The 8,087-nt window shown below is 35.1% G+C and overlaps 1 protein-coding gene across 11 annotated transcripts in view; it reads right to left on the reverse strand.

The window, feature by feature from the left end:
• The window catches only part of ELF2 (E74-like factor 2 (ets domain transcription factor)), a 92,349-nt gene that overhangs the window by 29,579 nt on the left and 54,683 nt on the right, over window positions 1–8,087 (reverse strand). The window contains exon 1 of one of the 11 annotated variants that reach the window (XM_015565509.1): window positions 2,001–2,006. The exons of the other annotated variants lie outside the window; for them this stretch is intronic. The gene's annotated coding sequence lies outside the window, so the exon portion shown is untranslated. Of the gene's footprint in view, window positions 1–2,000; window positions 2,007–8,087 lie in introns of those variants that run through there. 11 annotated transcript variants of the gene reach the window in all.

Below are 8,087 nucleotides of genomic sequence, written 5' to 3' on the forward strand. Positions count from 1 at the left end.
AAACAAAGGACAAAACAGGCTTTCAGTTTTAAAAAAATTATAGGTAGGAGATATTCTATCCATTAATTTTTTCTATAATTTGGGAGAAGGATGCCAATTTCCTATTTTAGTACTAAAAGCTCTTTAACTACCAATGGTAAAATTATTTGAGAATCACTGATTTAGTTCAATGACCTCATTTTACACATGAGGAAACTATGTGTACAAGTTAAAATTTTGACCAAAGTCACACAGTATATATGATTTCAAGGACAAAAATTCTACAAAACAATCTTCATTATAAAACTTAGAAGTTATAAAATGGATAAAAAATTAAACCCATTTTACTATTATATTTATGAATTTTAAATTGCAAAATGGTTGTCTGGCTTTTTAATAAAAGCTAAAGCAATAGATAAAAGTCTGAGAAATTTTTTAAAAATAGGAACAATTTTGAGCAGTGAATTGGTGAGAGAACAATAAGAGGAGGCCAAACAGCCTAAGCTTTTTTTCAGATAAAACCAATCTAAGGATGAAATTCAAAGCTGGGGTGTGATGTGTTGAGCATACTTAGCGGGGGAAAGGTTAAGAAAACTAAGCTACAAGAAAAATATGAAGAATAATAAGCTGGAAATCAAGTGATTTAGGACCATTAAGTAAGGCCTGGTTCACCAACCCTGTAAGATAGACAATAGATTAGGAATGCAGTCTAAAGATTCACACAGAATTTCATGCATCAGGCCTCTAGTATATGTGTATATATAAGACAGATTGAAATGTGTTGCAAGAAAAAATCAGTCTGACATCCCCTGAGGGGTCCCGGATTGTGAGAGGGTGCAGGCCAGGCCAAGGGACCCCACTGGTGCACGAATATGTGCCCCGGACCTCTAGTTTTAAATAGCATTTAGGACAACTAATTTCAAGGACTTGGTTTCTTTTTTATTATTAGAGAATGTTTAGTCTGGAAAAAAAATTTTTTAATTCCTGTGAAATTACAAGGGCTAATACATGATTCTTTTTAGCATATTTATGAAAAAAAATTTACAATGGAGTTCTTAACTAAAACACATTACAATTAAACTCAAATTCTATCTTGATTAATTCCAAAAGGAATATTCAGATTAACTAATCTCTTCACCCCCCTGAAATACAGCTTCTGCACCCTACCCATTAAAAGGTTCTGCAAAGGTCAACACTGAGCTTTGTTGTTTTTTTAATCTGTTTTTATTGATTTTAGAGAGGGAGAAAGAGAGAAATATCAATGATGAGAATCATTGATCAGCTGCCTCCTGCATGTCCCCTCCTGGGGATCGAGCCCACAACCCAGGCATGTGCCCTGATCAGGAATCGAACCATGACCTCCTGGTTAATAGGTTGATGCTCAACCACTGAGACACACTGGCCAGGCAACACTGAGCTTTTAGGAAATGCCAAATGCAGCAAAGTCCTCTTAGTCTTCACCTGACTCTACTTATCCAAACAAATGGCATTACTGACTACCCCTTATTGAAATCCTTCCCTTCGTTTGATTTTCATTATAATCCTATATAATAAAAGGCTAATATGCAAATCAACCAAACAGCAGAACGACCGGTCACTATGACATGCACTGACCACCAGGGGGCAGATGCTCAATGCAGGAGCTGTCCCCTGGTGGTCAGTGTGCTCCCACAGGGGGGGCGTCACTCACCCAGAAGCCGGGCACATGGCTGGCAATCACAGCGGTGGTGGCGGGAGCCTCTCCTGCCTCCACAGCAGCACTAAAGATGTCCGACTGATGGCTCCCGGACTGCGAGAGGTCCACAGGCCAGGCTGAGGGACCCCCCACCAGCCCAAGTGCACAAATTCCGTGCACCAGGCCTTTAGTAAACTTATAAACTGTCTGGCTTTGTTTTCATTCCTATTTCTTTTCAGTTGATTTCACCCTTAATTCTGACTGCTCTCCCAAAGTGTCATCCGTAGCCACCTTCTCTCTTCATTCTCTATTCTATCAAGAATGGTATCTAGCATCAGTTCAGCACCATGGCTTTCAGTATTATTTCTGTACTGATTAAAAAACCAGCATCTTCGGGCTGGACTTATTTATTTTTTTAGCTCTAAGTTCTAATTTCCAATTATATGGTAAGCATCACTCTTTTAATCCTCACCTGAGGATATGTTTTTACTGGTTCAGAGAGAGAGAAAGGGAGAGAGAAAGAAAGAGAGAGAGAGAGAGAGAGAGAGAGAGAGAGATATCATTTGGTTGCGAGAGAGAGAGATAAACGAACATCGATGTTAGAGAGAAATATTGAAAGGTTGACTCCTGGCCAGGGTTCAAGCCCACAACCTTTTGGTGTATGGGACAACACTCCAACCAACTGAACCACCTGCCAGGGCTAGTAAGCATCTTTATTTGGAAAACCCACTGACACCTAAAGGTCTTTTATCTATAAATCTCCCTTGTTTCACACTCTGTCAATGACATCACCATCATCCCAGGCTAGAAATGTGTAACCTGTGTTTCAAGTTTAAGAACGTATCTCATACAATTTTTGAGAAAGATTTAAAACATGCATGAAATTACAAAAACTAATGTAACAAATAGTCATATTCCAACAACACAGGACCAACTATTTTGTTATTTATGGCTTAAAGTAATAACATTAATACAGGTGAATATAACATCTTTGACTACTACCTCCAGTCCTTATTCACCATTCCATCTCTCCAAAAGGAACCACCGACATGAGTTTTGTATATATTTTTCCGGTCTATTTTTATAACTTTATGTTTGTGTGTGTGTGTATATATATACATACACACACATGTATATCCCAGAATAATATATAGCACTGTTTTTGCATGCTTTGGGTACATCAATGACATTATACTATGTATGCCATTTTAAAAATTTACTTTTTCCCTTCAAGATTTATATTCTATATCTATTGGTATAAGTCAGAGGTCCTCAAACTTTTTAAACAGGGGGCCAGTTCACTGTCCCTCAGACATTCCACACATGTGCACTGCGGGCCCGGGACGAGTCGGCTGCTGAGCAGGACAGGCAGCGGCGGCAAAAACACCCGGTGGGCTGGATAAATGTTTTCGGCGGGCCGCATGTGGCCCACGGGCCGCAGTTTGAGGACCCCTGGTATAAGTAAATATAGCTATGCTTTTTAGATGCTATAAAGTATTCCAGTACATGAATTTACCCCATTTTATTCATCAAATTATCTACCAGTTGGAAAATAAAATTGCTTCAATTTTCACTTTTATAAACAGCGTTGCAAAAAATCTTACCTAGGTTTTCTTAAGCATGTATGCTAGAATCTCTCCACAGTATATACCTATAGATTTTTTTAGTTCACAAAATAAATGCATTTTTAATTTTTAGATGTTACTCTGTCCTAAGTAGATGTGCAAATCTAAAATCCCACCAATAAAAAATATGATCAGGCTTTAAATTTTTGCCATCTATTATATTAATTTGCATATACTTACTAAGTACTGAGGATAGACATTTTTTCATTACTTATTGACCATTAACATTTCTCCTATGAATTGCTTATTCATATTATTTGTCATTTTTCTGTGATACCTCTTGTATTATTGATCTGTAGAATGTTAAACTATTCTAGATAATTCAGATATCTGTTGCAAATATCTTCTGCAGCCTGCTATCTGGCTTTTAATTTGGTTGGTCTATGGTATCCTGTCCTACAAAAATTTTAAATTTTGGTACAGTCTAATTCATACATGTTTTCCTTTACAGTGTATGTTAAGTAATCCTTGGAATAGTAAAAAAGAAATCAGCCCTGGATGGCTGGCTGGGTTGGTTGGAGCATCATCCTGTGCACCAAAAGGCTGTGGGTTCAATCACCAGCGATGGCACCTATGGGAACAGATGATTGATGTTTCTCTTTCTCTCGCTCCCCCTCCCTTTCACTCTCTCTGAGAAGCAATCGAAAAAATATCCTCAGGTAAGAATTAAGCAAAAAAAACAAACAAAAAAAAAACAAGGAAGGAAGGAGTAATAACTATAGATACAATATAAAAATATTAAATCAGTATTATAAAAAATTTAACCTAATAAAGTTAAAATATAGTTGTATTTTTATAAAGAAATAATATAAATTGTATAAAGAAAAAAATTGAATAGTAAGTAGGAAAGAAATTAAAATGTAGTCCAAAGCCTTCTCTCCACAAAATGAAATCCCTTAATGTCCCTTTAGGCAAAACCTTGCAAACTGTAAAATTAATTCTTATTTTATAAAAATTGTTGCAAAAAAAATGAAGAAAATAATATATGAAAGCAACCTGGATTATTTAGGAGCCTAGTGTAATCTTGATTCCAAAACCAAATAAAGACAACACAACAGAAAATTATAATTCTGTAGCATTTATGAAAGGCCCTTTACCTGAAAGCAAACCAAAGCAAAATGATGAGCAACAGGTATTCTCAAACATAAGGAAAGTTCAATGTCTGAAAATCTGTCACTTAAGTGACATTAATAAAGTAGAAAAATCATGACTCATCAAAGAAGGCCAAAAAAGCAGCTGATAGAACTCCATACTTACATATATAACTAACACATAAACAAACCAAAGGAATAGGTGGAAATTCCTTAACTTGAATATACTATATATTAAAATCCACAACAAACATTCAACTCCAAGTTCAAACTTCACATACACTTCCTTCAAGATCAGGAACAAAACAGGGATGCCAATTAGTATCACTACTCTTACACATGATGTTCCTGTCCAATATTTAAGAAATGGAAAAGTAGTATGATGTCTGGAAAGAAGAGAGAAGGAGGGCTCAGTTGTTCCAGCTAAGGTTCTCCTAGACCAGCAAGTTCCCAGATGATCCACAGATCACCACACGTAGGAGAGGATGCCCATGCCATCTCAGTAGAACTATATTGCTAACCCACAGGCTCAGGAGAAACAATAACTGATTCTTGTTTCGAGCCAATAAACTGTGGGGTAGTTGGTTATGCAGCAATAGCTGATAAAAGAACAGAGTGATAGGTATCCATTACTAGGCAAGTGATAAAATGTGGTGGGTGTCTATAATAGAACATTGTGCAGCAGTTAGAAGCAGCATTAGATATATACAAAGCAACATGGATATTAAGGACAGTAATTACTTTAAAACATATGAAACAAAGTGAGATACATAATATCATTATATAAATTTTAAATATATACCACAGAATATACACACTCAATACACTAAAAAAATACCCATTAATCAAATTAAATTTGATGCTTATAGGGAGGGAGATGAGATTGTTGTGTAGAGAAAGAGAATAAAGAAAAATAAATAAACCAACTGAAAAAATAAAGAGGGTATGAAGTAAGAATCTACTTTTACTTTTCTCTATATAAGAAGCCAAGTATCCTAATACAATTAATTGAACAGTTCACCCTTTCCCACTGATTTAAATCAATGTATATTATATACCAGGTATATGCTTACTCTGTTTCTGAGTTCTTTATTCTATCCTACTAAATGATTTATCTATGGGCCAATAACATATTTAAATACTTTCTATAGTTTCAAAATCATTCTTTACAGATAGAAGGGCATGTACCCACAATTTAGTCATATCCAGAATTGACTAGACAATTTTTGGACTTTATCTAAGAGTTTGTGAAATTCTACCAAGAACAAGTCCCCTTAGGATTTTCACTGGAATTGTACTGAATTTATAGATTTACTGGAAAAGAATTAATAGCTTTATCATGTTTACTTGCCCATGTGTGTTTGTGTTAAATGTTAAAGAAATAAAATAGTTTGGGTCTGTTTAGGTTTTCTATTTCCTCTTAAGGAATTTATATATCTCTTCATTTATTTATGTCCCTCACTAAAAGTTAAATTCTTGTTTTCATAAAGATATTGCATATTATTGTTAGATTTATCCCTAAATAAGTTTTTTCTACTATTTTGAATGGGAATCTTTTTGTTTCATTTTCTGATTATTGTCCTTACAATACTGCAACCCTGATGAACAATCCAGTTTTAAAATTTATATATTCTCTTAAATTTTGTGTTAATTAAACCATTTACAAATAACAATATTGTTTCTTCTCTTCTGATCTTTATGATGTTTATTTCTTTTCCTTGTCTTATTTGCATTTGCTAGGAACTCTAGTAATAATGCTAGTTAGAAAAGATGAAAGCTGGCATTGTTACCCCATTCAATAGGATACTTGCTATCAATTTTTATAAGATTTTATTAAGATTTTAGAGAAAGAGGAAGGGAGAGAGAAACATCTATCAGCTGCCTCCTGCAGGCCCCCTACTGGGGTTGGAGCCCCAAACCCGGGCATGTGCCCTGACCAGGAATCAAACTGGCAACCTTTGAGACGATGCTCAACCGAGCCACACTGGCCATGGCTAGATTTTGAAAACTGCACTTTATCAAGTCCCAAACCTGAGTGAGTCTTTATCCTCAGAAGATGGTGAATTTTAACAAATGCTTTTTGGGATGTACTGAGATAATTACATTGTTTTTCTCCTTTAATTTATTCATGTGGTGAATTACATTAATAGATTTTCTAATCTTTGGCCTTTCTTGCCTTCCTACTATGCGTTTAGTCATTATGTATTTTTTAATCAGCGGTTGATTTGATTTGCTATTTAGAATATTTTTAGCTATGACCATACATAAATTTGCAAGAAATTTTTTTTATATGTCAGTTTTAAGGTTAAGGTTATACTAGCATTGGATAACTTTCCCTTTTTTACTGTTTTCTAGATACTTTGTATATGATAGGGATTATATATATCCCTTGAAATTTTAGTAATAGACCTAAGTCTGGATTTTATTTGAATGAGGTGATGCATATGTGAAATTACAGAACTTAAATCGTTATTCATCTGTTTAGATTTTCTATTTCTTTTTTAGTTATATGTAATTTATATTAATATGTTTTTATTGACTTTAGAGAGAGAGGAAGAGCGAGGGAGAGAGAAGGGAGGAGAGAAACATTGGTGTGAGAGAGAAACATGATCAGCTGCCTCCTGCACGTTTCCTACTAGGGATCGAACCTGAAATCCAGGCATGTGCCCTGACTGAGAATCGAAAAGGTGCACTCAACCAAGTCACACCAGCCAGGGATATGTATTTTTGTAATTGTCCATGTCATAAGTCTTCAAGTTCTTTGGCAATAGTTTGTTCTCAGTATTCTCTAATGACTTTAAAACTCTCCATTCTGTCAGTGATATTTTTTTTTAAATATATTTTATTTTTTACAGAGAGGAAGGGAGAGAGATAGTTAGAAACATCAATGAGAGAGAAACATCGATCAGCCACCTCCTGCACATCCCCCACCGGGGATGTGCTCGCAACCCAGGTATATGCCCTTGACCGGAATCGAACCTGGGACCTTTCAGTCCGCAGGCCGACGCTCAATCCACTTAGCCAAACCGGTTTCGGCTGTCAGTGATATTCTTGTTCTTTATAGAACTCATTGTTCCTTGATCTGTCTTTACAGATGTTTATCCATTTTTATTAACTTCACGGTTTTATTAGTAATGTATTATTTTATTTTCTATTTTATTGAGTCTTAATTTATTTCTTTTTTTACTTAATTTGAATTTATCCTGTTGATACTTTAACACCTAGCATTAAACATATGTTCATTATATCAATATTTATTACTTTTCAATAAATACATTTAGAACTATTAAATTTCCATGAGTTCTGCTTAAGTCACATCTCAGATCTTTACGTGCAATGCTCTCTGTTTTTAGCTGCATTTTATAATTTTCATTTCCTCATTCATCCATTAATGAGTTTTTATTTACCAATTTTATGACATATTTTTATCTTTTCATTGTTGACTTCTAATCTTATTGCATTATGATGAAATACTATTTTAATGATACTGATATTCTGGACATTGCTGAAATTCTTCTATGACCTAGTCTAGTACACAGTAAAAAACTGATGTGTGTGTGTGTGTGTGTGTGTGTGTGTGTGTGAGTGTGTATGTATATCTACACTAATAAAAGAGAAAATGGTAATTGGCGTACGACGCTACCCACCCACCAGCCAATCAGGAGTGAGTATGCAAATTAACCCAACAAAGATGGCAGGTTAATTTGCATTCGCAGG

The sequence above is a fragment of the Myotis davidii genome, unplaced genomic scaffold (assembly GCF_000327345.1).
Source record: "Myotis davidii unplaced genomic scaffold, ASM32734v1 scaffold436, whole genome shotgun sequence".
Lineage (NCBI taxonomy): Eukaryota > Metazoa > Chordata > Mammalia > Chiroptera > Vespertilionidae > Myotis > Myotis davidii.